The sequence below is a fragment of the Salvelinus sp. IW2-2015 genome, linkage group LG7, assembly GCF_002910315.2.
Source record: "Salvelinus sp. IW2-2015 linkage group LG7, ASM291031v2, whole genome shotgun sequence".
Lineage (NCBI taxonomy): Eukaryota > Metazoa > Chordata > Actinopteri > Salmoniformes > Salmonidae > Salvelinus > Salvelinus sp. IW2-2015.
The window spans coordinates 29,693,779-29,719,137 of record NC_036847.1 but is presented as its reverse complement, the minus strand read 5'-3'; the positions used below and the strand labels follow the sequence as shown (position 1 = coordinate 29,719,137).

Genomic DNA, 25,359 nt, shown 5'->3' with positions numbered 1-25,359 from the left:
ACTCCTACAACGCCTGGGCATGCTCCTGATGAGGTGGCAGATGGTCTCCCGAGGGATCTCCTCCCAGACCTGGACTAAAGCATCCGAGCGAGACATGATGTCCCAGATGTGCTCAATTGGATTCAGGTCTGGGGAACGGGCGGGCCAGTCCATAGCATCAATGCCTTCCTCTTGCAGGAACTGCTGACACACTCCAGCCACATGAGGTTTAGCATTGTCTTGCATTAGGAGGAACCCAGGGCCAACCGCACCAGCATATCTGTCTGAGATCCTTGGGACGTCTACCCGAAACCCTAACCTTAACCCCTACCCTTAACCCTAACCTTAACCCCTTTAAATGTGAACTTCAATTGGGTAACATCAGCGTTGGTGTCACGTTCGTTTGTAGAGAAGGACCAAGGCGCAGCGTGATTACAGTTCCACATAATTTATTAAAGTGAAACTATAAAACAAAACACGAAATGTGACCACAGAGGTGCTACATACACTAACTCAAAATACAAAATACAATATCCCACAAAACACAGGTGGAAAAAAGGCTACCTAAATATGATCCCCAATTAGAAACAACGATTACCAGCTGCCTCTAATTGGGAACCATATCAAGCACACCAACATAGAAATATGAAAACTAGAACACCACATAGAAATAATTAACTAGAACACCACATAGAAATCATAGACTAGAACACCCCAGTTACGCCCTGACCTACTATACCATAGAGAAACAATGGCTCTCTATGGTCAGGGCGTGACAGTTGGGATGTCCCAAGGATCGCACTGACCCACTGAGTATCCCTGTTGCAGCCACCCTGCCTCCCATCTCCACTGTGAGAGCAGCTTCGGTGTGGATGATGGTGATGTGAATATCAATAAACAAAGCACAGATTGTAGGGGGAGTGATCTAAAGGGCTCATCATTCACAAGAACCAACCCGGCTGCTTCTCCTCCAGGCTCTCTGCCTGCCTGCCACCCACCACGTGCTCTGTCTGGCTGGCTCTGTCTGGCTGGCTGCAACAACAACAGACCCTGGTCTGCTTCCCCATCTAACTTCATTAAGATGGCATAGCCCAAATGTTATTCAATGATGGTTTGTCAACAGTTTTTGAGTGCGTAGTCTCTCATGACAGACTGTCTGCATTTGGAGTATCTCTTGGCAGTGCACAGGATTTGCTGACTTCCATCCGGGATTAGTGAGCTAGCACGTAATATCATATCACAATCTTCGTGCCTGTTTCCCCAAATGGCACCGCATTTCTTATTTAGTGCACTACTTTTGACCAGGGCTTATAGGGCTCTGGTCAAAAGTAGTGCCCTGTATAGGGAGTAGGGTGCCATTTGGTACGCAACCATGACCAGCCCCAGACAAGCAGACAGGGTTGAGGGGAAGGTTAGGGGTCATGGGAATGACTGGGCAGAGAGATGAGAAGTAGTATCAGCCTTAAACCTCACACACTGATTCAGAAAATAGCACCTTTTAAAGTGATGACAAGCTTTGATCGGACAGACCTTGCACTTTATTCGATGTGTAAACAACTGCATGGCAATGTGATTTAAGAATATGACAAACAGTGCTGACATACACAAATTAACCATCAAATTTAGCCTACAGCTGATAAATGTAGTCATTTAAAAGTAATTGAAAAACCAAGAATGCACTATCTATGTGCGTATACAGTACTGTGCAGAAGTTTAAGGCAGGCGTGAAAAAATGCTGTAAAGTAAGATGCTTTCAAAAATAGACATGTTAATAGATTATATTTATCAATTAACAAAATGCAAAGTGAGTGAACAGAAGAAAAATCTACATCAATTCAATATTTGGTGTGACCACCCTTTGCCTTCAAAACAGCATCAACTCTTCTAGGTACACTTGCACACAGTTTGAAGGAACTCGGCAGGTAGGTTGGCCCAAACATCTTGGAGAACTAACCACAGTTCTTCTGTGGATTTGTGGCAGCCTCAGGTGCTTCTCTCTCTTCATGTAATCCCAGACAGACTCGTTGATGTTGAGATCAGGGCTCTGTGGGGGCCGTACCAGGACTCCTTGTTCTTCTTTAAAAATGTTTATTTAACTAGGCATGGCAGTTAAGAACAAATTCTTATTTAAAATGGCTGCCTAGGAACAGCAGGTTAACTGCCTTGATCAGAATGACAGACTTTTACTTTGTCAGCTTGGGGATTTGATCTAGCAACCTTTCAGTTACTGGCCCAACACTCTAACCACTAGGTTACCTGCCACCTCTTTACGCTGAAGATAGTTCTTAATGACTTTCGCTGTATGTATGGGGTTGTTGTCATGCTGCAGAATAAATTTGGGGCCAATCAGGTGATTCCCTGATGGTATTGCATGATGGATAAGTATCTGCCTGTACTTCTCAGCATTGAGGAGACCATTAATTCTGACCAAATCCCCAACTCTATTTGCAGAAATGCAGCCCCAAACTTGCAAGGAACCTCCACCATGCTTCACTGTTGCCTGCAGACACTCATTTGTGTACTGCTCTCCAGCCCTTCGGCGAACAAACTGCCTTCTGCTACAGCCAAATATTTCAAATTTTGACTCATCAGTCCAGAGCACCTGCTGCCATTTTTCAGCACCCCAGTTCCTGTGTTTTCCTGCATAGTTGAGTCGCTTGGCCTTGTTTCCACGTCAGAGTTATGGATTTTTGGCCGCAAGTCTTCCATGAAGGCCACTTCTGACCAGACTTCTCCAGACAGTAGATGGGTGTACCAGGGTCCCACTGTTTTCTGCCAATTCTGAGCTGATGCCACTGCTGGACATCTTCCGATTGCGAAGAGAAGTAAGGATGATGTGTCGTTCATCTGCTGCAGTAAGTTTCCTTGGCCGACCACTGTGTCTACGGTCCTCAACGTTGCCCATTTCTTTGTGCTTCTTCAAAAGAGCTTGGACACCACATCTGGAAGCTCCTGTCAGCCTTGACATTTCTGCCTGGGAGAGACCTTGCTGATGCAGAATAACTACCTTGTGTCGTGTTGCTGTGCTCAGTCTTGCCGTGGTGTATGACTTTAACAGCAAACTGTCTTCAGCAAACTCACCTTGTTAGCTGAGTTTGGCTGTTCCTCACCCAGTTTTATTCCTCCTACACAGCTGTTTCTGTTTCAGTTAATGATTGTGTTTCAACCTACATATTGAATTGATGATCATTAGCACCTGTTTGGTATAATTGTTTAATCATACAGCCATATGACTACAAAATCCCTGACTTTGTGCAAGTGTACCTAGAAGAATTGATGCTGTTTTGAAGACAAAGGGTGGTCACACCAAATATGGATTTGATTTAGATTTTTCTTCTGTTCACTCACTTTGCATTTAGTTAATTGATAAATATAATCTATTAACATGCCTATTTTTGAAAGCATTCTTACTTTACAGCATTTTTTCACACCTGCCTAAACCTTCTACACAGTACTGTATTTGTTGACATCTACTTGGATGTATAATACTAGGAAATGACTATAGGTCTAATATCTACTGAATTATTAATTGCTGTAACTAGCTAGTAGTGACAGTCTGTCCTTTGTTTCTCTCTTGTCAGAGCTGGCCTTTCAGGCTTGTGTTCCTTTCATGAGAAGAGTATCTCGACCAGATATGTGTTTGTGGTTTCCTGTAGTGTAGGTGGCTATGTGATCACGGGAGGAGAGATCCTGCTCTAAGGTTGTCACATGTTTCACTGTCAGGTCCTCTTGCTGCGGTAGCAGATGTAGTCAGTTATAAGTGTTTGAGGGTTTTAGCTGTGCAATACAGTAGTCAGTTATTACACAGGCATGTGCAGTTTTATAGAACCTACTACATGTGTCTTGAGTAGCCCAATTCTTTCAATAGGACCACATCTTCAAATGGGATTATACACCATAAATATGAAAGAATTTTGCCTTAGCATATGACCTAATTACATTTGCCAAGCAGCCTAATTCAGATCACGTATGTTAGATACATTTTACATAGAATATTCAAGGAAATTGCCCAGCACAGTGTTTTGTCTGCAAGCGCTGCAGTCCTTGAAAAATGTCCTTGAATCATGACCACATGATGATATGATCTCATGTATATTTAGTAGGTTGTAAATACACAGTGAAAATCATAACTACTTCTCTCTATCTCTCTGTGCCTCTCTCTATCTGTCTCTCTCTCTGTCTCTCTCTCCCCCTCTGTGTGTCCTGCAGATCCTGCAGCAGGCGTGGCCATTCGTGGGTCAGTATCTGGAGAAGTTGCTGGTCGAGACCATTGCTCCAGCCATACGTGCATCCAACACCCACCTGCAGACCCTCAGCTTCACCAAAGTCAACCTTGGGGAGAAGGTACTAACTAGAGCCCTGGCCTGTATAACAGCATGTATAGTAGGACATACATCATCACTGTATAGTAGGATGCAGTGTACTAACTAGAGCCCTGGCCTGTGTAACATCATGTCATTACTGTTATAGTAGGATCCAGGGTACTAACTAGAGCCCTGGCCGGTTATAACATCATGTCATTACTGTATAGTAGGATCCAGGGTCCTAACTAGAGCCCTGGCCTGTATAACATCATGTCGTTACTGTATAGTAGGACCCAGGTGAACTAGAGCCCTGGCCTGTATAACATCATGTCATTACTGTGTAGTAGGACCCAGGGTCCTAACTAGAGCCCTGGCCTGTATAACATCATGCCATTAGTGTATAGTAGGACCCAGGGTACTAACTAGAGCCCTGGCCTGTATAACATCATGTCGTTACTGGATAGTAGGATCCAGGGGTACAACTAGAGCCCTGGCCTGTATAACATCATGTCATTACTGTGTAGTAGGACCAGGGTACTAACTAGAGCCCTGGCCTGTATAACATCATGTCATTACTGTGTAGTAGGACCCAGGTACTAACTAGAGCCCGGGCCTGTATAACATCATGTCATTACTGTGTAGTAGGACCCAGGGTACTAACTAGAGTCCTGGCCTGTATAACATCATGCTATTACTGTGTAGTAGGACCCAGGGTACTAACTAGAGCCCTGGCCTGTATAACATCATGTCATTACTGTGTAGTAGGACCCAGGGTACTAACTAGAGCCCTGGCCTGTATACATCATGCCATTACTGTTGTAGTAGGACCCAGGGTACTAACTAGAGCCCTGGCCTGTATAACATCATGTCATTACTGTGTAGTAGGACCCAGGGTACTAACTAGAGCCCTGCCTGTATAACATCATGTCATTACTGTATAGTAGGACCCAAGCCATTTATAGAACTGTAAATGAATATGTGGCTCTGGTATGCCCTGTCGTTATTACTCATGAAGATGGACAGGTTCATTCTAACACTAATAACCATACAGCAAACAATTCCACACTAAACATGACTTGTTAGCAGCAGACCCTCCCTAATAGCCTGCAGGCGAGGTGACCTTATGCAGAACAGTTTGCAGTGAACATTATCTGTGGTATTCTATATGATCTATATACATTATAATACCATAATAGTGTGTTTGTCTTAGGCCATGAAGGTGGTAGGAGTGAAGGCTCACACGGAGCACGACAAGCGGCAGGTCTTACTGGATCTATACATTAGGTACGCAGCCGTCGCAGCACCCCATACTGCATGCCTGTCTTCAATGCCTCTGTGATGCAGAGCACATCCATCATCTATAGCAGCAGCCTGACAGTTAAATCATCTTCCTGTTTCCTCTTCCTCCCTCTCTTCTTCTCTGCAGCTATGCAGGTGATGTGGAGATCAATGTGGAAATCAAAAAGTACTTTTGCAAAGCAGGAGTGAAGGGAATACAGGGAAAGATGTAAATAACATCTTAACATCACCTGGGGAGTGGGACTGTATGGAAAAAATGTCCCCAAATTCTTCTCCAAAGCTAACATTATATGCTTGTTTTTATTTCTCCTTCTCCCCTCTCTCTCTTATTATTTCTCTCTTCCCCCCTCCTTCTCCCTTGTATTATCTCTCTCTTCCCCCTCCTTCACCCCCTTTCTTTTATTATCTCTCTCCCCCCTTCTCCCCCTTTCTTTTTATCTCTCTTTCCCCCTCCTTCACCCCCTTTCTTTTATTATCTCTCTCTTCCCCCCTCCTTCTCCCCCTTTCTTTATTATCTCTCTCCCCCCTTCTCCCCTTTCTTTTATTATCTCTCTCTTCCCTCCTCCTTCTCCCCCTTTCTTTATTATCTCTCTCCCCCCTTCTCCCCCTTTCTTTTATTATCTCTCTCTTCCCCCCTCCTTCTCCACCTCTCTTTTATTATTTCTCTCTTCTCCCCTCCATCTCCCCCTTTCTGTTATATCCCTCTCTTCCCCCCTCCTTCTCCCCTTTCTTTTATTATCTCCTCTCTTCCCCCTCCTTCTCCCTTTCTTTATTATCTCTCTCCCCCCTTCTCCCCTCTCTTTATTATCTGCTCTCTTTCCCCCTCTCTTTTATTATCTCTCTCTTCCCCCTCCTTCTCCCCTCCTTATTATCTCTCTCTTCCCCCCTCCTTCTCCCCCTCTCTTTTATTATCTCTCTCTTTCCCCCTCTCTTTTATTATCTCTCTCTTCCCTCCTCCTTCTCCCCTCTCTCTTTTATTATCTCTCTCTTTTCCCCTCCTTTCTCCCCCTCTTCTCTTCTCTCTTTCCGCCTCTCCTTCTCCCCCTCTCTCTTATTATCTCTCTATCTCTCCACCCTCCTTTTCCCCCTCTCTCTTATTATCTCTCTCATTAACTCTATCTCCTCCCCTCTTTCTCCCTCCCTTCTGCTCTCTCTCTGTAGCTACATGGGAAGTTAAGGGTGATCCTGGAACCCCTGATTGGGGATGTGCCTCTGGTGGGAGCCATCACCATGTTCTTCATCCGCAGACCTGTGAGTCTCTGTTACCAGTCACTTCATTCCTTTGTTTGTTAGTCGTCCATCCATCCATCCATCCATCCATCCATCCATCCATCTATCTATTCCATTAATTAATTAATTAATTAATTTGATGCTGCCTTTTCATTGTCGTTGACATTTCTCCTCTTTCACAGAAGCTGGACATCAACTGGACTGGGCTGACCAACATGCTGGATATCCCTGGACTCAAGTGAGTGAGAGGGCTCCTATTGCCTTTCTCAAAGGAGTACTTATATACTACAGTGGAACCACCTGTTATGCTGTTAGTTCTGTATACGTTAGTATTAGTTCAGGGTGATGACCTAACTTAGCAAGGCGTTGTGCTTGCTCACGTGTGTAGATAAGACATGCATCTAGTTGTCTGATAATACAATTAAATCATTGTCAGTGCCGTGTTTAGTTGCTAACATCATAAATCAAATATTCCTGTCAATATGTTCCTATTTAATTGTATTCAACTTAGAAATCACATTTTGCTTAAAATGATTTCCAGGAAAATGTCCTCTGCCTCAGCCACATCCTAACTCAATGGGGTTGCCTCATTGTTTATGAGTTTAATGCATGTTCCTGTCAGCAGTAGAATGTAGTCTTTGTCTATGTGTTTGTTTCCCACCTCTTTGTCCCATCCCAACGACACCCTGCATTCATTTACAGTGCCATGTCGGACACTATGATAATGGATGCTATAGCCTCATACCTGGTCCTCCCCAACCGCCTCACTATCCCCCTGGTGGCCGACCTGCACGTTGCGCAGCTTCGCTCCCCTCTCCCACGGGTAACCTTACTCACATTGTAAATCACCTGTCCTGAGAGTCACTGACTCACTGACTGACTGAAGCATTTACCAGACATAACAAATTGACTGATTGACAGAGATAAACGCTTAGCGTCAAATTGTCCAGTAACAGTGGACAGCAAAGTGTTCCTACTGTAGACTGTATTACTCATGCCTCTCTGTATGTCTGTCAGGGAGTGGTGCGTATCCACCTGTTGGAAGCTGAGGAGCTGACAGCCAAGGATACGGTCATTAAGGGGATAATAGACGGGAAGTCTGATCCGTACGCTGTGCTGCGTGTGGGCACACAGACCTTCACATCACACACCGTGGACAGCAACCTCAACCCACAGTGGAGAGAGATGTTTGAGGTGAGAGACAGAGACGGAGTGAGAGACGGAGTGAGAGACGGAGTAAGTGAGGTGAGCGAGAGATGGAGAGAGACGGAGAGAGACGGAGAGAACGAGGTGAGTGAGAGAGAGAGACAGAGATGGAGAGCGACAAGACAGAAAGAGGGAGAGAGGTGTTTGACAGAGGTGTTTGAGGTGAGAGAGAGAGAGAGAGAGAGAGAGGGAGTTAGAGAGAGATGTTTGAGGTGAGAGAGAGAGAGAAAGAGGGAGTTAGAGAGAGGTGTTTGAGGTGAGAGAGAGAGAGAGAGAGGGAGTTTGAGAGAGATGTTTGAGGTGAGAGAGAGAGAGAGAGAGGGAGTTAGAGAGAGGTGTTTGAGGTGAGAGAGAGAGAGGGAGTTTAGAGAGAGGTGTTTGAGGTGAGAGGGAGTTAGAGAGAGATGTTGAGGTGAGAGAGAGAGAGAGAGATGTTTGAGGTGAGAGAGAGAGAGAGAGGGAGTTAGAGAGAGGTGTTTGAGGTGAGAGAGGGAGTTAGAGAGAGATGTTTTGAAGGTGAGAGAGAGAGAGAGGGAGTTTAGAGAGAGATGTTTGAGGTGAGAGAGAGAGAGAGGGAGAGAGGGAGTTAGAGAAGTGTTTGAGGTGAGAGAGAGAAAGAGAGGAGTTAGAGAGAGGTGTTTGAGGTGAAGAGAGAGGGGGGAGTTAGGAGAATATGTTTGAGTGAGAGAGAGAGAGGGAGTTAGAGAGTGTTTGAGGTGAGAGAGAGAGAGAGAGAGGAGGGAGTTAGAGAGAGGTGTTGAGGTGAAGAGAGAGAGAGAGGGGAGTTAGAGAGAAGATGTTTGAGGTGAGAGAGAGAGGGAGTTAGAGAGAATACGTTTGAGGTGAGAGAGAGAGAGAGCGAGAGGAAGTTAGAGAGAGATGTTTGAGGTGAAGTTAGAGAGAGAAGGGAGTTAGAGAGAGGTGTTTGAGGTGAGAGAGAGAGAGAAGAGAGAGAGAGAGAGGGAGTTAGAGAAGAGGTGTTGAGGTGAGAGAGAGAGAGAGAGAAGTTAGAGAGAGATGTTTGAGGTGAGAGTTAGAGAGAGAGAAAGGCATGTCTCAGTGTCCTTAGTCTTGGAGTTAAACAGCTTGGTTTGTTTTACCTGCTTCTCTCAGCAGATTTCCACAAAAAGAGGGCCTGCATATTGCAGACATACCACTTAGTGAACTATTATATAAATATTTACAGAGATGGGAGCAGATCAGCATATTCTGGTGTGTGCCAAATTGCACCCTTATCCTATATAGTGCACTATGGGCCCTGGCAAAAATAAATGGATTATTTAGGGAATAGGATTCCATTTCAGGTGCAGCATATTGTTACGGCAGGACGTATACTGCAACACTATATGACCGACCAGCTGTTCCTCAGGCAGCGTGTTCTGCTTCTGCAGACAAGGGGAAGCTGTGGTTTGTAGAGAGATGAGTGAGATGTAAAGAGATGTGCTGAATTGACCAAGCATCAGTGTTGGCTACTTATCTCTGCTGTGTCATGGGGACAAGAACAGTCTTGCACAAGGCTTAGAGTATGTCTGATAGTATTGGGCTTTAGGGCTGATGAGAGAAACACTGATGCTATGGCCTTGACCATTGACTCTATTTGGATGTCTGTGTTTACTGCTAATGTTACTTTGTGTCATCTGTGATTGGTGATTACATGTGTTTGTCTGTGTTTGTTCTGTATGTGTGTCAGGTGATTGTCCATGAAGTGCCTGGTCAGGAGTTGGAGGTGGAGGTGTTTGATTAAAGACCAGAACCAGGATGACTTCCTGGGCAGGTACGCCCAACTCACTCCCTGGCTGTGTCTGTAATGCCCAACTCACTCCCTGGCTGTGTCTGTAGCGCCCAACTCACTCCTGGGCTGTGTCTGTAGCGCCCAACTCACTCCCTGGCTTGTGTCTGTAATGCCAACTCACCTCCCTGGCTGTGTCTGTAATGCCCAACTCACTCCCTGGCGGTGTCTGTAGCACCCAACTCACTCCCTGGCTGTGTCTGTAGCGCCCAACTCACTCCCTGGCTGTGTCTGTAGCGCCCAACTCACTCCCTGGCTGTGTCTGTAATGCCAACTCACTCCCAGGCTGTGTCTGTAATGCCCAACTCACTCCTGGCTGTGTCTGTAATGCCCAACCTCACTCCCTGGCGGTATGTCTGTTAGCACCCAACTCACTCCCTGGCTGTGTCTGTAATGCCCAACTCACTCCCTGGCTGTGTCTGTAATGCCACTCACTTCCCTGGCTGTGTCTGTAATGCCAACTCACTCCTGGCGGTGTCTGTAGCACCCAACTCACTCCCTGGCTGTGTCTGTAGCGCCCAACTCACTCCCTGGCTGTGTTCTGTAATGCCCAACTCACTCCCTGGCTGTACTGTAATGCTTCAACTCACTCCCTGGCTGTGTCTGTAATGCCCAACTCACTCCCAGGCTGTGTCTGAATTGCCCAACTCTCTCCCTGCGCTGTGTCTGTAATGCCCAACTCACTCCTGGCTGTGTCTGTAATGCCCAACTCACTCCCTGGCTGTGTATGTAATGGCCAACTCACTCCCCTGGCGTGTCTGTAATGCCCAACTCACTCCCAGGGGCTGTGTCTGTAATGCCCAACTCACTCCACAGGCTGTTGTCTGTAATGGCCAACTCACTCCTGGCTGTGTTCTGTAATGCCCAACTCACTCCCTGGCTGTGTCTGTAATGCTCAACTCACTCCCTGGCTGTGTCTGTTAATGGCACCCCATTCCCTATTTAGTTTAATACCTTTGGACTGGTTCTAGTAAAATTTGTGCACTAAAGGAGTGCACACTGGTTTTGCCCTAGTGCTAACACACTTCATTACACTAATCAAGTCATCAGGCATCAATTTTGATGATCTCAATCAGGTATTTAGTTGCGAGGGCATCAACTGTAATGTGCACCCCTTTGAGTTCCCAGGACCAGGACTGGGAAACACTGCCCTATGTATGTACACAACTTTAGGCCAGATTCTCATGCCCTACTCTGGTCAAAAGTAGTGCACTATATAGGGAATAATGTTCCATTTGGTATGCACTCTCTGTGTTGGTCATTTTCATTCGCTGTTACAAATTTACTGTGTACCACTGTATGTTGTAAATGTTACAGTTTACATGTTCCTTCTCTTCCTTCTCTCTCTTCTCTCTCTCTCTCTCCTCCTTCTCTCTCTCTCTCTCTCTCTCTCTCTACTCTTTCTCTCTCTCTCTCTTCTCTCTCTCTCTCTCTCTCTCTCTCTCCTCTCTCTCTCTCTTCATCTCTCTCTCTCTCTCTTTCTCTCTCTCTCTCTCTCTCTCTCTCTCTCTCAGGGTCAAAATGGATCTAGATGTCGTACACAAGGCCAGAGTTCTAGATGAGGTGAGTTACAAGCGCTCCATCAACATATACTGTGCATTTGTCAAGTATTCAGACCCCTTCCCTTTTTCCACATTTTGTTACATTACAGCTTTATTCTGAAATGGATTAAATTATACATTTATGACATTTTATAATTTCATAAAAATTAAAACAGAAATACATTATTTACATATCTATTCAGACCTTTGCTATGAGACTCGAAGTTGAGGTCAGGTGCATCCTGTTTCCATTGGGAAAGGGGGATACCTAGTCAGTTGTACAACTGAATGCATTCAACTGAAATGTGTCTTCCGCATTTAACCCAACTGAATCAGAGAGGTGCGGGGGGCTGCCATAATCGCCATCCACGTCGATATCCACGTCACCTTGTCAGCTCGGGGATTCGATCCAGCAACCTTTCGGTTACTGGCCCCACTAGGCTACCTGCCGTCCCTTGAGATGTTTCTACAACTTGATTGGAGTCCACCTGTGGTAAATTTAATTGATTGGACATGATTTGGAAAGGCACACACCTGTCTATATAAGGTCCCAGTTGACAGTGCATGTCAGAGCAAAATCCCAGTCATGAGGACAAAAGGATTGTCCGTAGAGCTCCGAGACAGGATTGTGTCGAGGCACAGATCTGGGGAAGGGTACCAAAAGATTTGTGCAGCATTGAAGGTCCCGAAGAACAGTGGCCTTCATTATTCTTAAATGGAAGAAGTTTGGAACCACCAAGACTCTTCCTAGAGGTGGCCGCCCGGCCAAACTGAGTAATCGGAGGAGAAGGGCATTGGTCAGGGAGATGACCTAGAACCCGATGGTCACTCTGACAGCTCCAGAGTTTCTCTGTGGAGATGGGAGAACCTTCCAGAAGGACAACCATCTCTGCAGCACTCCATCAATCAGGCCTTTATGGTAGAGTGGCCAGACGGAAGCCACTCCTCAGTAAAAGGCACATGAGCGCCTGCTTGAAGTTTGCCAAAAGGCACCTAAAGGACTCTCAGACCATGAGAAACAATATTCTCTGGTCTGATGAAACCAAGATTAAACTCTTTGGCCTGAATGCCAATCATCATGTCTGGAGGAAACCTGGCACCATCCCTACAGTGAAGCATGGTGGTGGCAGCATCATGCTGTGGGGATGTTTTTCAGGGGCAGGGACAGGGAGACTAGTCCGGATCGAGAGAAAGATGAATGGAGCAAAGTACAGAGAGATCCTTAATGAAAACCTGCTCCAAGAAGCTCAGGACCTCAGACTACGGTGAAGGTTCACCTTCCATCAGGACAACGACCCTAAGCATACAGCCAAGACAACACAGGAGTGGCTCCGGGACAAGTCTCTGAATGTCATTGAGAGGCCCAGCCAGAGCCCGGACTTGAATCCGATCGAACATCTCTGGAGAGACCTGAAAATAGCTGTGCAGCGACGCTCCCCATCCAACCTGACAGAGCTTGAGACTATCTGCAAAGAAGAATGGGAGAAACTCCCCAAATACAGGTGTGCCAAACTTGTAGCGTCATACCCAAGATGACGCGAGGCTTTAATCGCTGGTGCTTCAACAAAGTACTGAGTAAAGGGTCTGAATCCTTATGTAAATGTGATATTTACATTTAAAAATTTTCCATTTGCAAAAATTTCTACCAACCTGTTTTTTTTTGTCATTATGGGGTATTGTGTGTAGATTGATGAGGGGAATTAAAAAAAATCTATTTTAGAATAAAGTTGTAACGTAACAAAATGTGGAAAAAGTCAAGGGATCTGAATACTTTCCAAATGCTCTTCATCTTATGTACGTAAAGTGAGTCTGACATTCCAATAGATTCAATAAATGGTGATATACTTCCAATATTTAGAAGCAGCTTCTGGTCAATGAGCATTTTAACATATACCAGCTGTTTTCTATATCTCGTGTAGAGAGTAAAAGCTCCATGCTGTGTAAAGGGCACTGAGCTGGAATGGCTACCCTGAGACATGGCTGTAGACTGGGTCAGAATGAAGGCTACCCTGAGACATGGCTGTAGACTGGGTCAGAATGAAGGCTACCCTGAGAACACTGCTGTAGACTGGGTCCAGAATGAATGCGACCCCTGAGACATGGCCTGTAGACCTGGTCCAGAATGAAGGCTACATGAGAACAATCGGGCTGTAGACTGGGTCAGACATGAAAGGGCTACCCTCGACGACATGGCTGTTAGATCTGGAGAGTCAGAATGAAGGCTACCCTGAGACATGCTGAGTTAGTACTGGGTCAGACAAGAAGGCAGCCCTGAACATGGCTGTATGACCTGCGGTCAAACGAAGGCTAACCCTGAAACATGGTGTAGACTGCGCGTCAGAATGAAGGCTACCCCTGAGCGAATGGCTGTAGACTGGAGTCAGAATGAAAGGCTACCTCTGACGACATCTGTCGCTGTGACTGGGTCAGATAAGAACGCGTTCACCTCTCGCTTTGAGACACCTCCTCGTGGCAGATGAGCAACTCGGCACCTAGAACCGGCCATAGACATTCGGCTGTAGACTGGGTCACGAACTCACAGGCTACCCTGACGACATGGCTGTAAGACCTGGGTGCAGACATCCGAAGGCTACCCCTTGACCATCATGGCTGTAAAGACTGGTAGAATGAAGGCCTCTCTAGTAACATGGCTTCGTAGCTGGGTCAGAGTGAAAGGCTACCCTGAGACAGCCTGGCTAACAGACTGGTCAGAATGACTACCTGGCATGTGCTAACTGGCAGAAAGCTTGGAGACATGGCTGTAGACTGTCAGAATGAGACTGGACATTTAGACGCAGAGAGGCTACTGAGACATGGTGGCAGACCGTGTCTAAATGAAGGCTCTATCCTGAGACATGGCTGTTAGCTGGTCAAAAATAAGGCTACCCTGAGAAACACATGGCTTGTAGACTGGGTCAGAATGAAGGCTACCCTGAGACATGGCTGTAGACTGGGTCAAGAATGAAGGCTACCTGAGGCATGGCTTGTTAGACTGGGTCAAAATGAAGCTACCCTGAGACATGGCTGTAGACTGGGTCAGAAATGAGCCTACCCTTGAGGCATGGCTGTAGACTGGGTCAGAAAAGGCTACCCTGAGACATGGCTGTAGACTGGAATCCAGAATGAAGGCTACCATTGAATGCATGGGGCTGTAGACTGGGTCAGAATGAAGGCTACCCTGAGACATGGCTGTAGACTGGGTCAGAATGAAGGCTGAATCTGGTAATTCCTTCAAACAGCAAGTGTCATGCAGACCCCATGTACCTCCCTCCTCGTGGTCTCCTGCTGGCTCAGTTTGTACTTACCGTTTCACCACAATAACTTTACACCCCTCTATGACTCTCAGTGGTTTAGTGCATTTGACCACAATAACATTACCCTCCTCGCTGACTCAATGGTTTATTCCATTTCACGACAATAACGTTACGCCCCTCTATGACTCTCAATGGTTTAGTCAGAGGATAGTAAATGTGCATGTTTAAGATCAACTACATGTCAGTTGGGCTATATCCAGTGGAAGCTGCTGAGAGGAGGATGGCTCATAATAATGGCTGGAATGGAGTCAATGGAATGGTATCAACCACATGGAAACCACGTGTGTTGGATGTGTTTGATACCACTCCATTGACTCCATTCCAGCCATTATTATGAGCCGTCCTCCCCTCAGCAGCCTCCACTGGCTGTATCATATTTATGTGGTTTCTGACATGTTAAAACATCCTTTCAGTTGCTACGGTCTGGTGCACTGCTCAGCCTCACTACAATTCTCAAACACCTACCGTCTCTCTTTAACCCCCCCTTTTCTCTCCTAGTGGTTGAAGCTGAAGGATGTTACATCAGGCAGTATTCACCTCCGTCTGGAGTGGCTCTCTCTGCTGTCCTCTGCTGACAGACTCAGTGAGGTGTGTCCACAGCGCAGTAGTTTGTAAACAAAGATGCTGTGTAAATATTGAGCTGTATCATTCTGCCACTCATCAGTATTTAACTTTTTTGCTTTGACCAGGTAAATCATATTCATATACCTCAAACACCCTTCTCTGTTTCCCCCTGTGATCAGGTTATCCAGAGGAACCGGAATATGACTTGTAAGACTGGAGACCCTCCATCTGCAGCCATCCTGTCTGTCTACCTGGACCGCGCTCAGGACCTGCCTGTGAGTACTGACTGACTGTGGCCATGTTCCAGGATGTCTTTAGTGCAGTCGTACTGCACAGATGATCAGATCTCACCATGCCTAGGGAAGTGTTTAACTTCTCAGGAACTGCTGTAAAGACGACCTGGAACGCAACCTGATCTTATATCAGTGTAATGTGTTGTCTTTCAGAGGAAGAAGGGTAATAAGGACCCCAGCCCCATGGTGCAGCTGTCTGTACAGGACACAACCAAGGAGAGTAGGGTAGGAATTCACCACCACACACTCTCAGAGAGCCTGACTGTAACCATTCTACCTAACCTAACTAGTATCTCATATGTTCCATCACATATAGTGGATAACGTCTTCCCTCTTGTCTCTAGACTTGTTATGGGATCAGAGGGCCTTACTGTTAACATTCTACCTAACCTATAATATAATCATAATATAATGATCATTATATTCTAACCTAGCTGTATATTTCATCATAAATATATCCTCGTCTCTGCCATCTCCAGATCTGTTATCTGACCTCTGACCCTGTGTGGGAAGATGCCTTCACCTTCTATATCCAGGACCCTCGCAAACAGGAACTCGATATTCATGTAAAAAATCTTGTTACAAGCATACTTTCTCTTGTCTGTTAAAGTGTTACAGAAATCCTGTTGTTGCTGTGGTTACTGACACATACTCCCTACTGTTATTTATTCCCATTTCCTTATCCACCTGTCAATCATACCAACACTGCTCTTTAGCTTTCCCTCCTCCTCCTCTTCATCTTCCTCCTCTTCCCCTTCACCTCCACCTCTTCCCCTTCCTCCTCCTCCACCTCTTCCCCTTCACCTCCACCTCTTAACCCTCCACCTCTTCCTTCTCTCCCCCTCCTCCTCCTCTCCCCTTCACCCTCCTCCACCTCTTCCCTTCACCCTCCAACCTCTTAAACCCTCCACCTCTTCCTCTCTCCCCCTCCTCCTCTTTTCCCCTTCACCCCACCTCTTAACCCTCCACCTCTTCCTTCTCCTCCCTCCTCCTCCTCCTCCCTTCACCTCCTCCACCTCTTCCTCCCCCTCTCCTCTTCGCCTTCACCCTCTCCACCCATCCTCCTCCCTCTCTCTTCTCCTCACCCTCTCCACCTCATCCTCCTCCCCCACCTCTTCCCCTTCACCCTCTTCCACACCTCATCCTCCTCCCCCACCTCTCCCCTTCACCCTCTTCCACCTCATTCTCCTCCCCCACCTCTTCCCCTTCACCCTCTCTCCACCTCATCCTCCTCCCCCACCTCTTCCCCTTCACCCCTCTTCCACCTCATCCTTCCCCCCACCTCTTCCCTTCACCCCTCCACCTCTCCTCCTCCCCCACTCTTCCCCTTCACCTCACCCTTAACCCTCCACCTCTTCCTCCTCCCCCTCCTGTCCTCCTTCACCCTCCTCCTGCTCCTCCTCCTCCCTCTCTCCCAGGTGAAGGATGATGACCGGGCTCTGTCTCTTGGCAGTCTGACCATCCCACTGACCCGTCTGCTGGCTAGTCCTGACCTCAGCATGGATCAGTGGTTCCAGCTGGACATCTCTGGCCGCATCTATATCACATGCTGTTTCTGAGGGGGTGGGAACCCCTCCTCCCTCCCTCCCTCCCTGCCACACACACACCACACACACCACACACCACACACACACACACACACAACACACACACACACACACACACACACACACACACACACACACCACACACCACACAAACACCACACACACAACACCACACACACACACACACACACACACACAACACAGGCATGCACGGAAGCACCGCCGCGCATGACAAAAAACACCCACAAGTTGCACATAAGAATGCAAACACACACCTGCATGCATGGAGACACACACACACACACACACACACACACACAGAAACACAGAGATACAAACACACAGACACACACAGAGACACAGGCACACGGTTATGGCATGACCTGTCCTAATGTTTTCGTTCTGACTAAGCATCTCCCTCTCTTCTCTCTCCTGTGTTATAGGTTCTGTATCTAAATGAGGATGCCTCTCTTATCAGCCCCGTATCTCCTCACCCCCCAAGCCCAGGGGCAGGCCACGGAGACGGGGGTACCACATCAGAGGTAGCCCCCAGGGAAGTGGGTGGAGCCCCCAAACCTGAACCCACACGACCCAACAGACCACCCCTGACTCGGACTTCGCTAGTGAGTGAGTCCGCTAACAGACACACACACACACACACACACACACCCACACACACACACACACACACCACACACACACACACACACACCACACACACACACACACACACACACACACACACACACACACACACACACACACACACACACACACACACACCACACACATACACACGCTCCTCTCACCGTATGGTGTGCTGCATATCCACCTGGCGGAGGCCAGTAACCTGATAGCCAAGGATAACGTATTGTATAGTGTACTCTCTCTCTCCATATTTCTCATCCTCCCTCTCTCTACCCATCCCTCCCCCTCTCTAGGGAGTGCTGCGTATCCACCTGTGGAGGCCAGTAACCTGATAGCCAAGGATAACTTCATAGGGGGCATGGTGAAGGGGAAGAGTGACCCCTACGTCAAGATCAGGGTGGCAGGAGTCACCTTCGCCAGCCACACCATCAAAGAGAACCTGAACCCCTCCTGGAACGAACTCTACGAGGTAGAATAAACAGAGGGAATATATGAAGCAGCTGTGCTGGATATCCACAGTATTTTCAGTACATGGTGTCTCCGACACTGCAATCTATGCTCTCATACTGTAAACAATAATGAGGGGATTATTCATTAATGCAAATTTAGACCTATTAAAGATTGTTGTGGAAAACGTCAAGCACCTCTGTGTCCTCAGATTATCTTAACCCAGTTGCCTGGTCAGAGATCCAGTTTGAGCTGTTTGATAAAGATCTGGACCAGGATGACTTCTTGGGAGGTGAGGTTCTGACAGATAACATGGTGCCTCAAAACAAGTCAGAATCATTCTGCTGAATACATTTATGTTTTGTTTGTTACAGGTTCAAGTTAAACCTGCGAGACATCATCAGCACACAGTTCACTGATGAGGTAACATCTAACTATTCACTATAAGTGATTGTTTTTCTGACGATTTAGCTGTGTTTTCTGTATGGCCAGTGGTAGAGCTATGCCTCCAAAATATGTCTCTCTTACATTATTGTAATGTACTCTGATAATCTATCTTGTGGTACTCTGATAATCTGATGGTGGTACTCTGATAATCTGATGGTGGTACTCTGATAATCTGATGGTGGTACTCTGGTAATCTGATGGTACTCTGGTAATCTGATGGTACTCTGGTAATCTGATGGTACTCTGGTAATCTGATGGTACTCTGGTAATCTGATGGTACTCTGGTAATCTGATGATACTGGTAATCTGATTACTCTGGTAATCATGTGTCTGTTTCTATCACAGTGGTACACTCTGAATGATGTGTAAGTCAGTCGGGTTCACCTGGTCATGGAGTGGCTCCCCACGGTCTCAGAGTCCGCCAGACAAATCAGGTTAGCTTCCCCTGTTCTCTTCCTTGCTTTTTCCCCCTCTCTCTTCTCTCTCCCACTCTCTCTCTTCTCTCTCTCTCCCCCCTCTCTCTTCTCTCCCCTCCCCCTCTCTCTCTCTTCTCTCTCCCTTCCCCTCTCTCTCTCTCTTTCTCTCTCACTCTCACTCTCTCCCCTCCCCCCCTCTCTCTCTCTCCCTCCCCCTCTCTTATTTTCTCACTTTCCCTCTTCCTCTTTTCCCCATACTCTTTCCCTCTGTCTCTCTCTGTCTTTCTTCCTCCCCCTCTTCTCTCTCTCTCCCTCCCTCCCCCTTTCTCTCTCCCTCCCTTCCCCTTTCTCTTTCTCTCCCTCCCCTCTCTCTTCTCTCTCCCTCACTATCTCTCTAATTTTCTCTCTTTCCCTCCCTCTTTCCCTCCATACTCTTTCTTTCCCTCCCCGTATTGTTTCCCTCCATCTCCCTCTCTCTCACACTCTCCCTCTCTGTGATCTCTCTACATTCCTCTCTCTGCTCTACCAGAATCTGGTTCTAACAGTGTATTATAATTCTGAACCTCCAGATCCTGCAGTACCAGGCCCAGCAGCAGTACCAGAACAAGGCAGTGCCGTCGGCTGCTGTGTTGTTTGTGTACCTGGAGAGAGCCCACGGCCTGCCGGTGAGACCTGTGGCCTGCTGCCCTGCTGTGTTGACATACAGTTCTTGTTGTTGATGTTGTCAGTGGTCATATACTGTATAGCCCACAATACATCCTAAGTGTTTATATACATCATGGGTTTTGGTTTTATTACTATATATTGACATTTCAGGACTGGTTTGTATATTTGTTGTTTATGTACATTTGTCGATGTTGATTCTATTGCAGCCCTTTAATTTATTTTATCCACAGTTGAAGAAAAATGGAAAGGAGCCAAAAGTGGGGGCAGAGATTTCGCTGAGGGCCATGTCATACAAGACCAAGGTAAGCGTATCTTATAGACGGGTTGGTTGTTTAGCAACAAAAGTGAAACAAGCCAACTAGGATTCCCACAAGGCAGCTTCTTGTCACTGTTGCTAGCTATCTGTCCGTCCAGAATCACGACAACTCATGGACTTCTGCCACGTTGAAACGTGCACATCATTTTGGTGACGTTGTCAGCTAAGCCATCTATATTTCTCTAGACTCATGTCTATTTACAGATATGCTTACTAGAGAATACAAAAGGAAGTATGGACAATTTTTCCATCCATCTCTTTTTCAAAGGTGTGCGAGCGCTCTACGTCTCCTCGGTGGGATGAAGCGTTCCACTTCCTGGTTCGTGACCCTAAAGAGGAACTCCTTATAGTGAAGGTGAGTGAAGGGACCACCAGGGTTGTAAACTATACATTTGTTTTACTGTATGAATGTCTTGGCTTAACAATGATTTACTCTTGCTGCTGATAAGTGTTAACACGTTTTCATAGATTGCTTACACATATGCCATTCAAACCTGGGAGACAATGGAACGATAACAGTGGAATGATGACATTACGGTGCCCTACGCTGTCTCTGATCACTGTGTGTGTGTATATGTGCGTGCAATCGTGAGTGCATGCTTGTCTGTTTGTTTCGTGTGCACCCATCTCTGTGTGTGCCTGTTTCTCTGTGTGTGTGTAGCTGTCCCACAGCTGGGGCCAGGCCATGGGCACGGTGGTGTTGCCCCTGAGAGAGGTGCTGTCAGAGCAGGGCCTGGTGCTGGACCGATGGCTGAATCTGAACGGGGCCCTCCCAGAGAGCCAGATTCTACTGAGGGCCACACTCAAGGTTAACTCATAATAAAGACACGCACACTCTGTACCAAACCACTGTCCAGACCTGGGTTCAAATAGTTTTTTTATTCTTCCAAATTCTGTATCTGTGCTAGATTGAGCTTGTCTGACACAATGGAACAGGGAAGTGTAAACTCTGCCCATCTGGCATGTCAGGCAGAGGCTCAATCAAATGCTCAAAGTATTTGAAAGAAAAACAAGTACTGCTAAAGTGTCACACATGTTGAGCAGATGTTATTGGTCACATACACATGTTGAGCAGATGTTATTGGTCACATACACATGTTTAGCAGATGTTATTGATCACATACACATGGTTAGCAGATGTTATTGGTCACATACACATGGTTAGCAGATGTTATTGGTCACATACACATGTTGAGCAGATGTTATTGGTCACATACACATGTTTAGCAGATGTTATTGGTCACATACACATGGTTAGCAGATGTTATTGGTCACATACACAAATAACCAATCTGCTAACATGTGGTATCTCAACCATGTGTAAGGGTGTGACCAATAAACATCTACTAACCATGTGTTATGTGACCATAACACTGCTGACCGTAGTAATGTGACCTAAATAACATCTGCTAACCTTTATGTTATGTGACCAATAACATCTACTAACCATGTGTATGTGACCAATAACATCTACTAACCAGTGTAATGTGACCAATAACATCTGCTGCACAATGTGTTTATGTGACCAATAACATTGCTAAACATGTGTATGTGACCAATAACATCTGCTGACCATGTGTATGTGACCAATAATATCTGCTAAACATGTGTATGTGACCAATAACATCTGCTTAACCTGTGTATGTGACCAATAACATCTACTAACCATGTGTATGTGACCAATAACATTGCTAACATGTGTATGTGACCAATAACATCTGCTGACCATGTGTATGTGACCAATAACATCTGCTGACCAATGTGTATGTGACCAATAACATCTGCTAACCATGTGTATGTGACCAATAACATCTGCAACCATGTGTATGTGACCAATAACATCTGCAACATGTGTAATGTGACCAATAACATCTGCTAACCCGTGTATGTGACCAATAACATCTGCTAACCATGTGTGTATGTGACCAATAACATCTGCTAAACATGTGTATGTGTGCCAATAACATCTGCTAACCATGTGTATGTGACCAATAACATCTGCTTAACATGTGTATGTGACCAATAACCATCTGCTAACCATGTGTATGTGACCAATAACATCTGCTAACCATGTGTATGTGACCAATAACATCTGCTAACATGTGTATGAACAATAACATCTGCTAACCACGTGTATGTGACCAATAACATCTGCTAACCATGTGTATGTGACCAATAACATCTGCTAAACATGTGTATGTGGCACATAACATCTGCTAACCATGTGTATGTGACCAATAACATCTGCTAACCATGTGTATGTACCAATAACATCTGCTAACCATGTGTATGTGACCAATAACATCTGCTAACATGTGTATGTGACCAATAAATCTGCTAACCATGTGTATGTGACCAATACATCTGCTACCATGTGTATGTGACCAATCACTTGCTAAACATGTGTATGTGACCAATAACATCTGCTAACATGTGTATGTGACCAATAACATCTGCTAAAATGTGTATGTGACCATAACATCTGCTTAACATGTGTATGTGACCAATAACATCTGCTAACCATGTGTATGTGACATAACATCTGCTAACCATGTGTAGTGACCAATAACATCTGCTAAACATGTGTATGTGACCAATAACATCTGCAACCACGTGTATGTGACCAATAAATCTGCTAACCACGTGTATGTGACCAATAACATCTGCTAACATGTGTATGTGGCCAATAACATCTGCTAACCATGTGTAATGTGAACAATAACATCTGCTACCATGTGTATGTGACCAATAACATCTGCTAACCATGTGTATGTGACCAATAACATCTGCTAAACATGTGTATGTGACCAATAACATCTGCTTAACCATGTGTATGTGACCAATAACATCTGCTTAACATGTGTATGTGACCAATAACATCTGCTAACCATGTGTATGTGACCAATAACATCTGCTAACCATGTGTATGTGACCAATAACATCTGCTAACACGTGTATGTGACAATAACATCTAGCTAACCATGTGTATGTGACCCAATAACATCGCTAAAACAGTGTATGTGGCCAATAACATCTGCTAACCATGTGTATGTGACCAATAACATCTGCTTAACATGTGTATGTGACCAATAACATCTGCTAACCATGTGTATGTGACCAATAACATCTGCTACCATGTGTATGTGACCAATAACATCTGCTAAACACGTGTATGTGACCAATAACATCTGCTAACCACGTGTATGTGACCAATAACATCTGCTAACCATGTGTATGTGACCAATAACATCTGCTAACATGTGTATGTGGCCAATAACATCTGCTAACCATGTGTATGTGACCAATAACATCTGCTAACCATGTGTATGTGACCAATAACATCTGCTAAACATGTGTATGTACCAATAACATCTGCTAACATGTGTATGTGACCAATAACATCTGCTAAACACGTGTATGTGACCAATAAATCTGCTAACACGTGTATGTGACAATAACATCTGCTAACCATGTGTATGTGACCAATAACATCTGCTAAACATGTGTATGTGGCCAATAACATCTGCTAACCATGTTATGTGACCATAACATCTGCTAACCCATGTGTATGTGACCAATAACATCTGCTAACCATGTGTATGTGACAATAACATCTGCTAAACATGTGTATGTGACCAATAACATCTGCTAACCATGTGTATGTGACCAATAACATCTGCTAACCATGTGTATGTGACCAATAACATCTGCTAAACATGTGTATGTGACCAATAACATCTGCTCAACATGTGTATGTGACCAATAAACTCTGCTAAACATGTGTATGTGACCATAACCTGCTTAACATGTGTATGTGACCAATAACATCTGCTAACCATGTGTATGTACCAATAACATCTGCTAACCATGTGTATGTGACCAATAACATCTGCTAAACATGTGTATGTGACCAATAACATCTGCTAACCACGTGTATGTGACCAATAACATCTGCTAACCCGTGTATGTGACCAATAATCTGCTAACCATGTGTATGTGACCAATAACATCTGCTAAACATGTGTATGTGGCCAATAACATCTGCTAACCATGTGTATGTGACCAATAACATCTGCTAACATGTGTATGTGACCAATAACATCTGCTAACCATGTGTATGTGACAATAACATTGCTAACCATGTGTATGTGACAATACATCTGCTAAACATGTGTATGTGACCAATAACATCTGCTAACCACGTGTATGTGACCAATAACATCTGCTAACCATGTGTATGTGACCATAACACTGCTAATGTGTATGTGACCAATAACATCTGCTACATGTGTATGTGACCAATAACATCTGCTAACCATGTGTATGTGACCAATAACATCTGCTAACCATGTGTATGTGACCAATAACATCTGCTAACCATGTGTATGTGACCAATAACATCTGCTAACCATGTGTATGTGACCATAACATCTGCTAACCATGTGTATGTGACCAATAACATCTGCAAACATGTGGTATGTGACCAATAACATCTGCTCAACTGTGTATGTGACCAATAACATCTGCTAACCATGTGTATGTGACCAATAACATCTGCTACCATGTGTATGTGATCAATAAATCTGCTAACATGTGTATGTGACCAATAACATCTGCTCAACATGTGTATGTGACCAATAACATCTGCTCAACATGTGTGACACTTTAGCAGTACTTGTTTTCTTTCAAATACTTTGAGCATTTGATGAGCCTCTGCCTGACATGCCAGATGGGCAGAGTTTACACTTCCCTGTTCCATTGTGTCAGACAAGCTCAATCTAGCACAGATACAGAATTTGGAAGAATAAAAAAACTATTTGAACCCAGGTCTGGACAGTGGTTTGGTACAGAGTGTGCGTGTCTTTATTATGAGTTAACCTTGAGTGTGGCCCTCAGTAGAATCTGGCTCTCTGGGAGGGCCCCGTTCAGATTCAGCATCGGTCCAGCACCAGGCCCTGCTCTGACAGCACCTCTCTCAGGGGCAACACCACCGTGCCCATGGCCTGGCCCCAGCTGTGGACAGCTACACACACACAGAGAAAACAGGCACACACAGAGATGGGTGCACACGAAACAAACAGACAAGCATGCACTCACGATTGCACGCACATATACACACACACAGTGATCAGAGACAGCGTAGGGCACCGTAATGTCATCATTCCACTGTTATCGTTCCATTGTCTCCCAGGTTTGAATGGCATATGTGAAGCAATCTATGAAAAACGTGTTAACACTTATCAGCAGCAAGAGTAAATCATTGTTAAGCCAAGACATTCATACAGTAAAACAAATGTATAGTTTACAACTGGTGGTCCCTCTCACTCACCTTCACTATAAGGAGTTCCTCTTT

The 25,359-nt window shown here is 45.5% G+C and overlaps 1 pseudogene; it reads left to right on the top strand.

Moving 5' to 3' along the window:
* LOC111966126 (extended synaptotagmin-1-like) overlaps positions 1–25,359 on the top strand; it is a 52,181-nt pseudogene that overhangs the window by 7,107 nt on the left and 19,715 nt on the right.